The sequence below is a fragment of the Astatotilapia calliptera genome, chromosome 20 (genome assembly GCF_964374335.1).
Source record: "Astatotilapia calliptera chromosome 20, fAstCal68.1, whole genome shotgun sequence".
NCBI classification, from domain to species: Eukaryota; Metazoa; Chordata; class Actinopteri; order Cichliformes; family Cichlidae; genus Astatotilapia; species Astatotilapia calliptera.
In genome coordinates, this window is record NC_137441.1 from 21359175 (window position 1) to 21376544 (window position 17370).

Consider the following 17370-nt stretch of genomic DNA (forward strand, 5'->3'; position numbering starts at 1 on the left):
AGAACCATTTCCTCCATGGAGCAACAGTGACAACGTTAGATAGAAAGATCCAGTTAAACAGCAGGATGACTATTGTTTACAGCCTATGCTGGCTGATTGTATTTTCAATGACTTCCAGGGAATAATCAGGAAGCTCATGAGGACTCACGCTCCTTACCTTTTAGGAGAGTTTCCTGAAAGGTATTTCATCGCCATTGGTGGTGTCTGTTTTTGGTCACATGGGGTGTAGCAGGGTGTTGAGATCTTTTAGCCTTCTTCCCTTCCCATAAGTGATTTCTTGATTCCAAAGATCTGTCAGTAATTTTGCTTGGGTAAACTCAATTCTGTAACTGAAACCTCCAAGTTTGACAAATATGCAAAAATAAGAAATCAGAAAGGAGCAAATACTTTTCCACAGCACTGTATAAGCCTGTATCAACTAACAGCCTGTGCAGGGTATACACCCTGTTTGACAGCTGTGACAGGACCCAGCCCCTCAGTGGCTATGGACTGGCACAGTGGTTAAAAAACATGGATAGATGAATGTTAGAGAATGAATTTAAATTTCTGTTCACATAAACTCTTTTAAAGGGGACCTGGCATGCTTTTCTTTAATTTTGTATATTAGATATTGTCAGTAAGAGTGGATGTAAAAACCATCTTGTTTATGAGAGGCAGCTACTCAGTGGAAAGCTGGCTTAAGGAAGTAGCTAAAAAAGCTTTTTTAGGCAGTCAGGGGCTACAGTAAGGTTATGTATAATATAGATAATGAATAGTTCCTATTGTTACATCTTTCACAAAGTAACACTTTATATGACAATAGGAGAAAATACCTCAAGTTATAAAGTCTCGTTGTCTCTATTGTGAGGGGGGAAGCATGCAGGCTCGCAAAAACTCAAATGTACTCGGAAGCAGGAAAAGTTTCATTCAGATTTATAGTATAAAAGGGCTAAAGTGTATCTTGTTCCAAAATGCAGCAGTTAATACTGCCAAAATCACGATACTTAAACAAGTGGTTATTGTGGGGGGAAAGCTGGTAAATATAGACAATAAGATGTTAATAAGTGCTTTATAATAGCTAATATGTATCCAACATCCTACTGATATAAGCTAAAAATAAATATAGTTAATGGTTAACTTAATGGTTAATATGTATAACCTAAGATAAAGTGTTTTATCCTTTAAACGGGAAATACACTTAAAAATCAGCCTCCTCTAGAATTCCTAACCAAATAGAGCAACTGACATTAGTGTGTGCCAACAAAAGGAAGTTCATACAGTCGACGTGCCACTCCCCCACCCAATAGTTTTGTTGTTTGTCAAGAACAATGATGCCGTGGTCTTCACTGCAACATACTACTTGCTCTGGAAGTTCCTTGGAAAACCTTTACTCCCACTTGTAAATTCCTTCGAGTCAGGAATGACATGATTTTGCTGAGTGGGCTGGAGCCTGATAAGCATCTTTTTCCAAAGAAGTTGGCCCAGATGCACATTTTTTCCTGCAGTACAAGTAAAATCAGTCTGTGTTTATGTAAACATCAGGATCAAAAGAAAAAAAATGAAGATTATTCACGTCATTTTGGGTTGTTTTTTTTTCCATTGTACCTGGAAATGTTCAGATTGTTTTCCCTCTCACTTTGAGCATTTATGTTGATTTGTGTTGCTTCAGCTCCCTCCATCAACTGTAGCTGTTTATATGGCCAGTTTCCTGCTATTCAGAGGCAGAGAGGCTACTGCTGAAGAAAGGCTTGGCTCATATACAGGTAGTCCATCACTGCTGACAGCTTCTCTCTTTAAAGTTTTCCGCTCGATTCATCCAACCAGTTATGTCACTTCTCATCGACACTTCACAGTTTCCATCACAAAGCTATTTATGGAGCTGCAAAGGAAGTAGGTGTTTAAAAATAAAATTCTTCTGTTTACTTATCAGAACTCTAATCATTATTTTATTTTAATTTTTGGCACTGGCCTGTTGTTGTTTCTCCGACACACCATCAATCACGCACAGACTAGGGTAATTATCTGACATGGATTTCTACTCCTTTGGCTGCTTAACTTCAAGCCAAGTACGACAGTGAGCCCAAAAGGTGGAGAAAATATCACTAAACAGACAGCAAAAGCAGGGAAACAGAGAAGCTCGATGGGGTGAAGTCTCGAGCAGCAGCAAGCAGGAGTCTGATTTGCCTTGGCGCTCTGGTTAAAACGTGAGTTGCGGACAGAGCAATTGCCCCGGCAGCAGACAAGACTTCCAGCAGGGCCAACCACAGCGTTCCTCCTGGTTTTATAATGGCAGTGTACAGCTGTGTTACCCCCACCAACAGGAATGTGAGAAAAACGGAAAAACTGACACATGCATATAAAACACCAGTTGCTAAATTACATTCAGCCCCTCTGTGAGCTCATGGTAAAGTCAACAAATTTCTACACAGATGTGGCAGCAGCCGCTAACACGTGCTCACACGGTTGCCGTTATTTGTTCACTGTAAACAGCACACAGGATGAAGACGTCGTTACAAGTCAAAGTCGCTCAAAGAAAACTTTCTTTCAGTGCGTTTCGTCCAGACCGTGACTGCAAAACGCCTCTGTCTCTCTTACTTTTTGTGGTATCTCGCTGTGCAGATAGTTTTGGGTTTTATTGGCCCTGTGTCTGAGATACCACTAGAAGACAGTGAAAAATGACAAAAACAAAATGTGCCTTTTCTGAAGGGTATAATTTCCACTGGGGATGCAGGAACACTGCAATCTCTTTGTGTCGTCTTACCTAAAGTCCAGATGAGAGAAGATAAACATGTTGATACAATCATCTCAATTATTGCTTTGTACTCTAGGCAATAAGCTTCAACACAGCACTTTGTTTTGGAGACTTTATGCCCCTGAGCCAATATTACAAGCTGCCCTGTCTTCTTGGCTGGAACTGTATGCGGTCTGAAAGACAGACACGCAACACTGGGTTGTTACATAAATGACCATCAACATATTCCGCATGTTTTCTGTAAATACAAACCTGGATCACAGCAGTTTGTGATACAGACACAAACTTTATTGTATGGCAATAAATAACAGTAAAAAGACTGTAAGGAGACTATTGCATACAGCCAACTGTAACTTCCTTTTACACTTGTAAGAGTTGGTGAAGATGCATTCGAAAGCAAAAAGGCAACTCTTTAGTTTCAGTTTGTCTTTTAGTGTCATCTCTCTGCGTTTAGTTTGTTGGGAATGGGTCATCCTTTTTAAGTCCCATGTTTGTGTCTCAGAGGGTCAGATTATAATATAAGGTGTAGAAAAGAAAATGAAGGAAACTAAGCAGAGTTAGAATAATATTGTTGCATAAACTTGGATTTATCTACACTGTACAGATTAGTTAGACTTGTAATAACAGAATACTGCTCATTTCCTCCTCCATTTAAATAATTTCAGGAAATTATTTAATTTTGTTGTCCTGGGACTTTTTCTCCATCGTGTTCCCAGTCACTAAAAATATGATGGAAACCTCCTCATAACAAAAATTTAAAAAAACAAAAACAAATGGTGGTTGCCAGGTTATTACACAGATTTTTTTTTTTCACATTTGGAAACTAGTTGCAAGTATTTACAGCGATCTCAGCAGCTGAGGGTGTGTTGCACACTCAAATCATGGGCAACCACTTTACAATCAATTGCAAGGTGATTGCACAGGAATCACCTTGCAATCACCTCTGACATTTGCAAATAATTGCTGTCTAATTTGTAAACACAGGCAGACTGCTAACACATTGCAATAAATAAGTTCTGATGAGTTCAGAATCTGAGCTAATTTTGTTTCTGAAACCAGCAAATTTAATTTGCAGTCATAAGGTCTGTCTTGATGTAACAAATATGTCATTATTTGTGATTCTGAAGTTACATTAACTACTTAAGCAAGTAAGTAGTTAATGTAAATTTCCGTTTAATGTAAGATTCTCTGTATGTAGATCCCATAAGAGATTTTTGCAGATTTTATCATAGTTTGTTGCATATTATCACAAAAGAACGCATGACATTGCTAACTTGACCCCATTCAATCGCAACCTGATAGCAGACTGATTCTGTTTTATCTGCATTTTATCGTCATTTTTTTTGCAACAAAGTCACTTTCATTATGGCAACTGACTACAAGTGTTTGCAGATCTTGTCCCCATGGAAGCAACCATTTAAAAATCAATAAAATACTAATTCCTTGCACTTGATTATAATAATTTTGATTTCAAACTGTTTCCTCCAGTGTGACTGTAGCAAAACAGACATTGACTGTTATTATAAGATTGACTGTTTTTTACATTCATTGGGTTACAAGTGCACATCTTTTTCATTCCGATTTAAAATCTTCTAATTGAAGTGAGAGGATTTGATACAATCTGGTGTTTGCATCCACATCCTTTGTGCTGCACTTTCAAGTTCACTGAGTTAAATGACACAGTTAGGTAGTTCTTGTGTGTGTGCAGGCTCAGCAGGCACGTGTGAAGGAGTGGAGGGGTAAAGGTCAAGGTTGACCATTTCAGGTCAGGTGATCCAAGACAGATGGTGATTTCCTAGGGTTAGGGTGGCAGATTCCTTCTGGGACATCACAGATGCCCAGGGGGTCCCATATGCCTAAAGACAGAATGCTGAATGACTGTATGAATGAGTTATAGTTAGATTGGTGACGGTTAACACAAGCAAGATATTTATACAATATTGTAAACAGCATAGAGTATAACGTGGAAGTAGACCTGGTTCAAAAACTGGAAGGTTTAATGTGTCCCTGAGAATGTGTTGTCTAACATAGTATAACTTTATATGTAGTGTATCTGACTACACTCCAGCTCACTGGGATCACCCTGAGTCGTCTCTACCTAAAGGGTCTTAAGGTGATTGCTCGAGTCCACACCAAACTATCTTCTGGCAGCTGGATAGTGTAGTGGTAAGACTACATGTCTTGGAACAGGAGTCACAAGTTTGATTCTCACCCAGTATCCAGTAAGGGTCCTGGCTAGATCCCTCATGCTAACCACAAAAAAAATAAAAAATCCCTGGGACGGCGCAACTATGTCTGCAGCCTGTCCACAGCCTGTCCACAGCACGGACACAAGAGCATTTCACTACACATTGTACCCTGTATGATAATACTGTATGTGACAAATAATAAAGTTTGTTTGTTGTTCTAAAACGAGTCACACAGAACAACAATACAAACTAATGCAGGTTTGAATGTGACCTAAAACTTATTAATGATTCCCTTACATGTCACTGTAAAATGAACATTTGGTGTAATAGGGAGTTATAAGGTAATGGAAATGTTTTATTTAAAAGCCTTTCCTTCCTGGAGTTATGAAGAACAGGTGGGCACACAACCACAACTTGCTGTTTTTTTATGCCTCAGCTTCAGAACAGATCACACAAACAAGAAGTCATCTTTCAAACCGCTGGTTTGATGATTTTTCTTTTCCTGTGCTTGGTTATCCATTTCTCCATTTCCACTCTTTGGTTAAAGATAATTTAACCAGGGTTGCTCCTTAGCTAGTTAAAAACAAATTACCCCAAAACGTGACGACTATTCCTGTAAGTAAGAGAACTTTGATGATTCCTAAAGATTATCCCTGTTTTCGATTATTAAAAACAGCATTTCACATTTGAAGCAAATGGTAGTAAATCTATAACTAATTTGCTATAGGGGCTACTGAAGTCAAGGATATCTGACAACAATGCAATCTGTGGCAAAGGTTACTGAAAACTCATAAATAAGATCAATTTTTCTATTATTCTTTGCTCCCCTCCTTCTCCCATATATCCATCCCTTGACCAGCTCCACTTAACTCTTCTTTGCAGACAAACAGCTGCTGCTCGACACCTCCACCAGAGCGAGGAATCATCCCCAGAGAGGAAAAGAGGAGAGGGTGGAAGGATGAGCAGGATAGAGGGAGGGAATGGATGGGTGAGACTAGACGCTCTGGGTTATAGGTCAGGCCTGCATGTGCTTGTGTGCTGACACATGTCCTGAAGACCCCCACACATCTCTGGAGGTCTGACACACACACACACACACACACACACACACACACACACACACACACACACACACACACACACACACACACACACACACACACACACACACACACACACAGGCTTCTAAAGGCTTTATGGGGATCCACATTCAACAGACCTCCCCACTTGCACACTTGGGGATTTTTAACCCTGGATGCAGGATACGGGGTTTAGCTTAACAGCAGATTGAGGGTCAGAGCCCAGGGGAGTCGAGGGAGATTTCCTAACCCCATCCACCACCTTTAAGACAAATACACACACCCTGAAGAGATAAGTCATAATCACTCCAATATTTCATCTCCCTCTTTCTCCAGTCACCTTCCACCTGGAATAATACTCATTCTCTGCCTTTGCTGTCACCTCTTTAAAAGTTTTGAAGAAAAGTGCTGCCTCAAACACCTTTTTCTTAATTAAAGAAAATCAGGTCACACAACTTCAATTGGTTTCTACTCGGCAGCCAGGCGGCTGCCATTAGCAAACACTAAAAATGCAAAATGCTTGACACACTTTCTAAAAATTTCCATAACACTGCAATAAACTTGTACTTCTGGGAAAAGGGTAATGGAGCAAGATTGCTGTTTGGTGGGACAAAAAGAGGGCTTAGGGTAGAAGTGTGAACGCTCTTTGAGGTGTGTAATTGCCTTTAAAAGAGGCCAAGTTTTTATTCTCAAGGGAACTTTGGCTGGATGACAAATGTCTGATGATGGACACATTGCAGGCAAATGAGAACAGGAAACCTCAGCCATCACCAATGTGCCAGTCATGCTCCATCTGTTACTCCATCATTCCCATCCAAGTTAATACCTCATCATGTTTGTTTGCTAGATATGAAGCAAGCAGTGTATTTCTCAACAGTCAGACCTTTTCAAAAAAAAAAAAAAAAAAGCATGTGTAAGCAGCACTGAGCATGGAAGTGCAGGTTACTCATTGTAATCTCAGGAAAACATGTACACCTGCACATTCATGAACTTATCCAATCATGCTGCAGCAGCACAGAAGAAGAAATACTGTGGCTACAGGTCAGCAGCATCGACGTTCCCATTAAGTATCGGAAACCAAACAAAATCCTGTTTAGATTCGACATTAAGATGCTTCTGGGTGATCTCACCATAAGTGTGAATGAGTCCAAGTTGGGTCAAAGATTTTCTGGCCTGAGTGATCAGATGTCTGTTAGCGGTGTGTATGCAGATGTGTGTTTGGCCAGATTGAAGCCGAACAGAAGCACACTCTTATTCTAACACATTTGGAAAACACAAATTTGGAAACACAGATAATGTGAGTTGGTTTGTTTAGTTTGTTTGTTCAAAACCAAATGAGCATTCATTGTATTCATTGTGTCAGAGGCCCGCACCTGCATCCCAAAGACTCAAAAGTATCTGCAGCCAATGTTCTGGAGTCAATAAACCATAGGACACCTAAGAAGACCTCTATTTTGGGGGGCACAATGAAGACTTAAACAAATACTTTGGCTGACAGATATAGACTCGGGCTCTGAGAGCTAATGACAGATGTGAACTGATCTACTATGAATTGCTCACTTATGATCGGATTCCTCGAGAGGCATGTAATGCTAGTCGTTAACAAGGCCTCTGGGATTTTGCCATGTTTGTCGGTTGGCAGACAGTTTGGCTTATTTCTGGACCTTCTGATCTACTGGATACATCTTCACAACTCTTAAAAGCAGAAAAGTATGTCAGGATCGAGTAGAAATAGGCTTAAACAGCAGAAAACCATGCGCTTTCCTTCCTTGCTAACCGAGAACAGAAAACAAAGGCACTGACTTGCAGATTCACCAAAACTGGACAAATGTAGCCTTGTTTGATAAATCCTGACACAATATTAATATTGTGTTCCCATTGAGCTACACTGGGCTTGTTTCTTTAGGCTGTCTTCTGCTAGTCTCTACCTTCCCCCATATCATCATCCATTCCACAGCCATTACCCTATCATAGTGCATTTTCTTCAATTGTAGACCCTCCACTCTGCCTCCCTGTTAATCTAGGACATACGATGTGGAGTGTGTGGCACGTGCTACACTGCAGCAGAAGCATGGACACCCCCCCTGCAGACTCTCAGCTGCGTGCATATAGAGTCACTTCAACAAGACATGAATTATGGATCATATGAAAATGAATAATGAAAAGAAAATGATATGCATAGCTGGTGGGAGAAGCTTGCAAGGTCCCAATGTTTGTGGTTCATATGGCAACATATTATTTTTCATTTATAATAGTCAGATTCACAGAGATTAAGCCACTAGTTAGAAGTGGGGGAAAAAAAACATTAAAAAAATTAAATGCTGCTAAAACGAAGTGAAAACTCCTCCAGTTTTCTGTATTTTGGATGTGTATTTTACATTGCTACAGTGACTGCAGAGCATACAAGCCACCATTGAAAATAACTGGGCAAGTGCAAAAAAAAAGGGAAAAAGAATGAGGGAAAAAATGACAGAAGCAGGAATGAATTTAAATAAAGCACCAGGTCACTGAAAGTCAAAACATGGGAAAACCTGTACAGAAAAACTATTTTAGTTAACAGGAAGACAACAAACTATTTTTATAATCAAAAGTCCAGTTACATTCTCTGTTATACCTATTCTCATTTCCTTTAGTCTTAAAAGAAATTTTATAACACACAGTGGTACAACACACTTCAGAGCTACACGATATCTGGCACGCTATCTGTATGTATCCATAATGTACGATATATGTATCGTATATGAGTCAAAAACCCTGCAACATACTCAAACGACCTCAGGCCCAGTTCACATTAGCATCTCTCCAGGTCACCTGCTTGGCAACCTGGATACAAAAGCATTTCTTTTTAGAGACTAACCAGCCACGGAGGCTGCAAGCCAGTGTACTACTAGTGCCGGTCCCAAGCCCAAATAATGGGGAGTGTTGTTTCAGGAAGGGCATTCAGCATAAAATTTCTGCCAAATCAAACATTCAGCTCATCGAGAATGAGATTTTCATACTGGATTGGATGGACGGATGTTAATAAAACCACTTCCAGTACTGTTGACCAACAGGGTGCCAGTGGAAACTGTGCTACTGCTGGCTGAAGACAAAGGCAAAGGAAAGAGGGGGGGAGTGTTAGGAGGTGAGAGCAGGGACTTTAAATGAAAGAACTACGAAGTGAGAGCAGGTACAATGGAGAGTGGAAATCCAGTTGGTCCAGTTGGTTTTGAGAAACTGTTTATGTAGAGTGCTACACATGACTGGCTGTGCTAAACAAAAAAACCCCAAAAAAAACACTTGAACAGGAACTTTATCTTATTGAGTGTTCGTGGCATATTCAAATGATTTGACAGTGACTTGTAAACATGCAAAAACACGAAAGATGAAGTGATTGCATGCCACACTGCTGTGATTGTGCTAGTTATTTGAAAGTGTATTCATGGTGGAATATTTCAAACTGTGTTAACAAACAAATTCTTTAATTTATTTGTTCCACAATCACATCCCTGGAAGCATGTCAAGGTGTGCTTATACGGTTACCATGCAAGTCCTAGGAATAAGTCAACCGTATTGTTCAGGCTGTAGCTTGTTGGTTGATATGATCACTGCACGCCTGAAATTCACTTTCGCTTTTACATAAACACACGCGCACGAGGAAACCAGGAGCTGAGGGGATAAACTACGTTTTTTGTGATGATGATGGAGCAGTGAAGCTAAGTCAAAAGTTAAAGTGTGCACACTTGTGAGCAGTGGCAGTGTGTATGTGCATGAGCGTGCACGCCCACATGCCGCTATTCTAAGTGCAAGTGACACCATAAACGAGGAATCTTAAATTTTAATAAGCGATGATCACGCTATCCCCAAGATCATCATCCATCAGCAGAACCCTAATAAAGTGTCAACAGTGGACTTGTTTCACTGCTGAAACTGTGATTTAACATCTGAGGTTGAAGACAAACGACATATTATGAAGCCAGTTCATTTAGTCTGGTTCTCATTTTGTTACTTGGCAACAGTAAGCCCAGCACATGTTACCGTAAATGCCACCCTCTCTTTCATTTGAGCAATATTTCATCACAGAAACAGCAGCAGGACACATGAATAATTATCTTTTAAATAAACAGATGATCATGATTTAACGTTAAATATCATCTCATATTCTTTGATACTTTAACCTCATCTAGTAGCTCTTCATCAGAGAAACTAACAGGTGAGTGGGTTGCATAGGTTCAGTCCCAAGCTCTTTTTCTTGTCCGTCTGTAAAAGAAAACCCATTAGCACTAATTGCATCAGCTTGGAGCCGTTTTATTCCTGTCACATTTACCCGAGGTTCTGCACATCCATGCCCCTTCACAAAATAGCCAGAGTTGACAGAAGACAGCAGAGTCTGTAGATTAATTGGTATTAAGTTAATTACTGCGTAGATAGGAACCCCATTGGGTCAGGACCCTGGTATTGTGTCCACAGGTGATCAATCATGGGAACCAAAGGTTTCCTGACACAGAGGCTTTCAGCTTTCAGGACATAGACAAAAACCGGGCCACCACTGCCACGGTAACCAAGCCACACAACAACCCCACAAGCATATTAACAGAGTAAGGCCATGAAAACCAACTAGTTCAGAGTCTTAACAACATCTAACCAGACTCTGAATCTTCACAAGCTCCACTAGTCATTATTTTGTTTGTGTGACCCACTTACATCAAAAGGCTATGCACAAGTTTTACTTCTCCTTTTACTTCTTCTTCACAGCACATTAGTCAGCAGTAAATAACAGTGATGCTGTTTAGATGTATTAATTGCGACAGGATTCAGATTTCTAAGAGAAACACTATTGATACATTTCTATTTGATTTCAATTCCTGATATCATGATGGGAATTAGGTCAAATTTTCCAGTCATTTCATCAGCAAAGACTCCAACACAAAAAAGTAAATGGCAAACTTATTTATAGCAAAGCTGTGAGCTAGGCCGGAGGCTGCAGTTTGGGGAAAGTTTCACTGAGGACCAGCAGCAGCTCCCAGGCCTGGCAGGTCCAACATTTTCGCCTCTCGTTGTTTGTCAACATGTGTTGACAAACTGAATTATAGGTCAGTTGATTCACTAGCTTTGTTGGGGTAAAGAGTTAAGGAAAGTTCACATCATAGGTTTTTACCTCTCAATCGTAAAAGGCTGATGAGGTATCGGCTTACTTGAACATCCGAGTTTGTGAATGCGATAACTTGAGAACAAAGCCATGTAGGATTTTGACATTTATACTGCAGGTGCATCTACTGAGGGTTGCTCCTGGCCACCGCCAGTATTTTTAAAAACTGCTCAACACAGCGAGACTCTTAGCTAATTAATCAAATGTTCTAGTGGTATGATCTATCAGTCATGCTAAACTATCAGATAGTAATATAGTAACATAAATTAAAATAATGCCAATTTGGATTACCTAATCGAGTAAGGAAAGCAATTCCGCGACTTCAAGCAGCGACAGGAGAAACAACAAGTGGTGACAAAGTGGTCAGGTCCTGAGTTAAACTTAATCAACTCTGAGGAAAGAGGAACTACTAATTTGAGACCAAAGGATAACAGTCACTGACTTATATCCATCCATCCATCCATTCGCTTCCGCTTGTCCTTTTCAGGGTCGCGGGGGGCGCTGGAGCCTATCCCAGCTGTCATAGGGCGAGAGGCGGGGTACACCCTGGACAGGTCGCCAGTCTGTCGCAGGGCCAACACACAGGGACAGACAATCATTCGCACTCACATTCATTCGCACATTCACACCTAGTGGCAATTTGGATTATCCAATTAACCTATCCCCACAAGCTGCATGTCTTTGGACGGTGGGAGGAAGCCGGAGTACCCGGAGAGAACCCACGCAAACACGGGGAGAACATGCAAACTCCACACAGAAAGACCCCGGCCTGATGTTGGAATTGAACTCAGGACCTTCTTGCTGTGCGGCAACAGTGCTAACCACCGTGCCACCGTGCTGCCCCCGTGATAAATGTCGTGATGCATGCTCAGTCATCCAGGTAAGTAAACTAGCACAACTGACTGAACAATGGGCTGTGAGGTCAGTTCCTTAATCATTAATATGCAAATTCTCATGACCATTGATCAACAACTACCGATCAAAGCCCAGTGCTGCTAGTTTCAGTCACTGTGCAATGTACCGTTTATAAGGTTGGGGAAACCTGCAGTCAGCTGAGACTGAAGAGTTTTTCCACTGAAAACGCTACGCCCAGATGAACAGAATCAGCCTTTTGGCAAGGTGATAAATATTACATTGTAGGCAACTTAATACCAAAATGTCTGCTAACAACCAACCATCAGAGATGCACGATGAATGAGTGTCTTGGAGTGTAGACAACCCTTTATGTATCACACAAAGAAAGTCAAGAGAGCAAGGTTGCTTGTTTGGCCAGACTTAAACACCAGTTCATATGATCGTCCTTGCACATACATGCTAACATGAGGTCATGACTGCTGAGCGAGGGAGACTGCTGCCTCGGTTGGTTTTGCAAAAAAATGTGAAAAACCTCAGCAATTGCTTTGTTTCCTGTTTTGGTTTGTATTCATGTTCCAAATGTGATTTTTTTCTGAGCTGGGACTACCAGAGGACTGCAGCACGTTGAGTATGCCTCAGTACAAGTATAAATAGTTATGGGAAGATTTGGCATTTTTCCATACCTGTACTTCTTATAAAAGTCTTCTAAGAAACTTCCTATAAAGAAGAATGAATCTATGCTTATGAGTTTAAAGCATTGTGCTGAATATTAGCATTCCATTAACCCTGTTGCTTTGGTTGCATTTGAACTAATCGCAATGAGCATGTTTAATTAAATTAATTATCATCAGGCAGTAATATCTTGGGGACTGAACACTCACAGAACACCTCCATTTGATGATTTTTGTAGTAACTTAAATATATTTCAAGGCGACTTGAATGTGCTCCTGTAACTTGAATTCTCTCAGTGTGATTTCCTTTTGGACAAACAAACAGCAAATCTGGATCAGCTTTCCTGGATGAGAGAAAATAGCCAAACCACAAAATGTGGGTGAGAGATCTTGCCCAATGAAATCAAGACAGCACAAAGCCTGCAGAAACAATGTTATCGCACTACACCAGAACTAACTTTAGAAATTTGGGAGTGAACTGAGAGGAGCACATTACTGAACAAGCTACTGATGAGTTTGATTTCTAAGTTAAAACGAATCAAATTATCTTTTTCATTTCAAACTAAAACATGCTGTTAAAATGAAACTCCTCCCTAGGACTGAGAGGGACAAGAAACTCTCAGGGTCAAATGTAGAATCTGTCCTGGGTCATCATGCTGTACGGGCTGTAAGACAACTCATGATCATGTCGCCAATGTATTTTAGGAGATAAAGTGTAAGCAGGGAATGTGGTGACATTGAGCTGGAAGTCAAGTCTATTCTTTATGGACTGAAGAATACAGCCAAAGTATGAAATGTATACGTGAAGAGCAAAGTGACCTCAGGATCATTTTATTTTCAGATGTTGCTGCTGTTTCCAATGTGAAGCTTTGCAGTTCATTGGGAAGCAGAAGAGATGAGGTCAGGGGCCTCCGAATCTATGGCCCTGAGGAGGAATCTGACCCTGAAGCAAAGATATTTGTCAGTGTACATGTTCATCTATGATGAAACGTTATGACAAGGCCGAGAGGATACAATACACACAGAAGGAGTCTAGTTTCCCTGAGAGGATTTACAAAGTTTCAGGCAACAAAAGACCAAACTTTAGAGGAGGCACAATTGTGTACAAGGTCAGTGAAAAGGCAGGTTTTATGTGAATCTGCCTTATAAAAGCACAGAGAGAAGTGTAGAAACTGAAAGACTAGAATTCTTATTGAGTTCTGAGCTCAGTGAGGCTAAACTAAATATGTCAAGCTTCTTAGACTAAGCTAAATATATGACCTTTTCCTAAAGCCAAAGTCTGTATCCATTGCTACCTAATTAATGCATATATATACAGTGGGTCAAAAAAGTATTTAGTCAGCCACCGATTGTGCAAGTTCCCCCACCTAAAATGATGACAGAGGTCAGTAATTTGCACCAGAGGTACACTTCAACTGTGAGAGACAGAATGTGAAAAAAAAATCCATGAATCCACATGGTAGGATTTGTAAAGAATTTATTCGTAAATCAGGGTGGAAAATAAGTATTTGGTCAATAACAAAAATACAACCCAATACTTTGTAACACAACCTTTGTTGGCAATAACAGAGGTCAAACGTTTACTATAGGTCTTTACCAGGTTTGCACACACAGTAGCTGGTATTTTGGCCCATTCCTCCATGCAGATCTTCTCGAGAGCAGTGATGTTTTGGGGCTGTCGCCGAGCAACACGGACTTTCAACTCCCGCCACAGATTTTCTATGGGGTTGAGGTCTGGAGACTGGCTAGGCCACTCCAGGACTTTCGAATGCTTCTTACGGAGCCACTCCTTGGTTGCCCGGGCGGTGTGTTTTGGATCATTGTCATGTTGGAAGACCCAGCCTCGTTTCATCTTCAAAGTTCTCACTGATGGAAGGAGGTTTTGGCTCAAAATCTCACGATACATGGCCCCATTCATTCTGTCCTTAACACGGATCAGTCGTCCTGTCCCCTTGGCAGAAAAACAGCCCCATAGCATGATGTTTCCACCCCCATGCTTCACAGTAGGTACGGTGTTCTTGGGATGCAACTCAGTATTCTTCTTCCTCCAAACACGACGAGTTGAGTTTATACCAAAAAGTTCTACTTTGGTTTCATCTGACCACATGACATTCTCCCAATCCTCTGCTGTATCATCCATGTGCTCTCTGGCAAACTTCAGACGGGCCTGGACATGTACTGGCTTCAGCAGCGGAACACGTCTGGCACTGCGGGATTTGATTCCCTGCCGTTGTAGTGTGTTACTGATGGTGACCTTTGTTACTTTGGTCCCAGCTCTCTGCAGGTCATTCACCAGGTCCCCCCGTGTGGTTCTGGGATCTTTGCTCACCGTTCTCATGATCATTTTGACCCCACGGGATGAGATCTTGCGTGGAGCCCCAGATCGAGGGAGATTATCAGTGGTCTTGTATGTCTTCCATTTTCTGATGATTGCTCCCACAGTTGATTTTTTTCACACCAAGCTGCTTGCCTATTGTAGATTCACTCTTCCCAGTCTGGTGCAGGTCTACAATACTTTTCCTGGTGTCCTTCGAAAGCTCTTTGGTCTTGGCCATGGCGGAGTTTGGAGTCTGACTGTTTGAGGCTGTGGACAGGTGTCTTTTATACAGATGATGAGTTCAAACAGGTGCCATTCATACAGGTAACGAGTGGGGGACAGAAAAGCTTCTTACAGAAGACGTTACAGGTCTGTGAGAGCCAGAGATTTTCCTTGTTTGAGGTGACCAAATACTTATTTTCCACCCTGATTTACGAATAAATTCTTTACAAATCCTACCATGTGAATTCATGGATTTTTTTTTCACATTCTGTCTCTCACAGTTGAAGTGTACCTCTGGTGCAAATTACTGACCTCTGTCATCATTTTAGGTGGGGGAACTTGCACAATCGGTGGCTGACTAAATACTTTTTTGCCCCACTGTAGCTGACAAGTGACTGATGGGGACAGATAATCAATCAAGCAGTCAAATGTATTTCACAGAATTTTGCCTGCAATTATTCATACTGCTGCTAGAGCTGATTTAACTCCAAAATATAAATATAGGTCATAATAACAGATTTTCATGATGCTGCATCCTATTTACCAGGAGAGATGTGAGTGTGAGGAGCTCATGTCATAAGGTAACTCAGAATGGGTCTATTTCTTTGTGTTGAAAGGGGTCAGTTGAGGTGGTTCGGGCATGCTGGCTGGATGCCTAATGTTGATATATTCTAAGCATGTCCAACACCCAGAATGTGGAGGGATTATATACCCCATTTAGTCTGGAAACATATGCATTCCCGCAGGGCTGAGCTGAGACATCCGGCGAGAGAGAAGGACTAAAGGGCCATTTTGCTTACTCCAACCCAATTAAAGAGTAGCAAATGAACAGATGCAATATATAGAATTAAGCTCAGCACGCACTGCAGTAAATGATCCAAAAATCAAATGTAGCTCGTATGTTTGGCTACTAATGTGGATTATGCATGCAGAACGAGCACTTGATCCCAGTCCCTTTCATCCTTAGTCATGCTTTGGTGTTCTCTTTGAGGGGATGCCAACGAGGGGGCGATGGCACACTGCTCACCGATACAACCCAAAGCAGCAAGGCTCAATATTACAGAAGGGACTGGGAAGTGAAAGCGAGCACGAGCAATATTGCTAGTGTGGGGGCAATTGGGAGTATGCCCCAGTTATGTACAATGTTGCAAGGGCAGAAGTGGAGGGGACAGTCGTGCAGACTCACGTGCCAACGCACGCTGTGATATTTTGCCAAGGTCCAGACAAGTTATACAGGAAGAACAAGGCCAAATAAAACACGTTGAGACACGCTGAGGGTAAGCTGTGACAGACAGAGCCAGGCACGAGTCTGAGGCTTTCGCACACACACAGAGCACGAGGGCAGGCAGTGGCAGAAAGATCTGAGGCCACACGGAATCAGAATGAGTTCTTGCTTTCTGTGACCTACATACACCGTGTTAAAGGAATTAAGAGTTTGTTGTAGACGCATTTGTGGCTCGTGACTGACGAGCAGACGCTCAGTCCTCGATCCTTGTGGGTCTCTGCCCTGCGGCTCCGCACAATAACATATGATCAATAGCACATGAGGAAATGAAAGAAAAAAAGTCAAAATAACAAAATAACTTACAGAGTGCAGGAATCACAGGGTGCGAGTGACTCCCAGAATCACTTTCCTGCAGGGCAAACTCAGTTGATTAAAAAGATGTGATGAAGCCCTCATCTTGACAAACGGAGATGATAACTGATGACAAGGCACTTGCCATCAATTCCAAAGAGCGTCAGTGCTACCGTCTGAGATCAGTGTGCTGAGTGTGGCTTTTGTCAGGACATCAGATGGGAAACATGTTTGAGTAGGCAGCTGAGAGATCTGCCGTTAGGCCCGTTTTTAAGGAGGCGTGTTGATGTCTGTGTGTGTTAATGTGCCAGATTGACTCCAAGCTGATTCCCTCCCTTCAGCCCTGATTTCTGCTGCTTTATTGTCCTAAAAAGGCACGATGGCTTAGTGGTGGACAAAGGGGAGAGAAGAAATGACTGATGGCAAATGCTTCTCATGAGAGATGGAGCAACATCTCCAATTCTAATGGGACAGCAGAGGGTGGCTGGGTGGGGTTGGGGGGGTCAAAACAAGGTGAAACCCCAAAGGAAATAAAGCACAAGTGTTTGAGTAGGAACGAAGGGGTAGGCTTGGGGATATCTGCCCCGTCACGGTCCTCATCT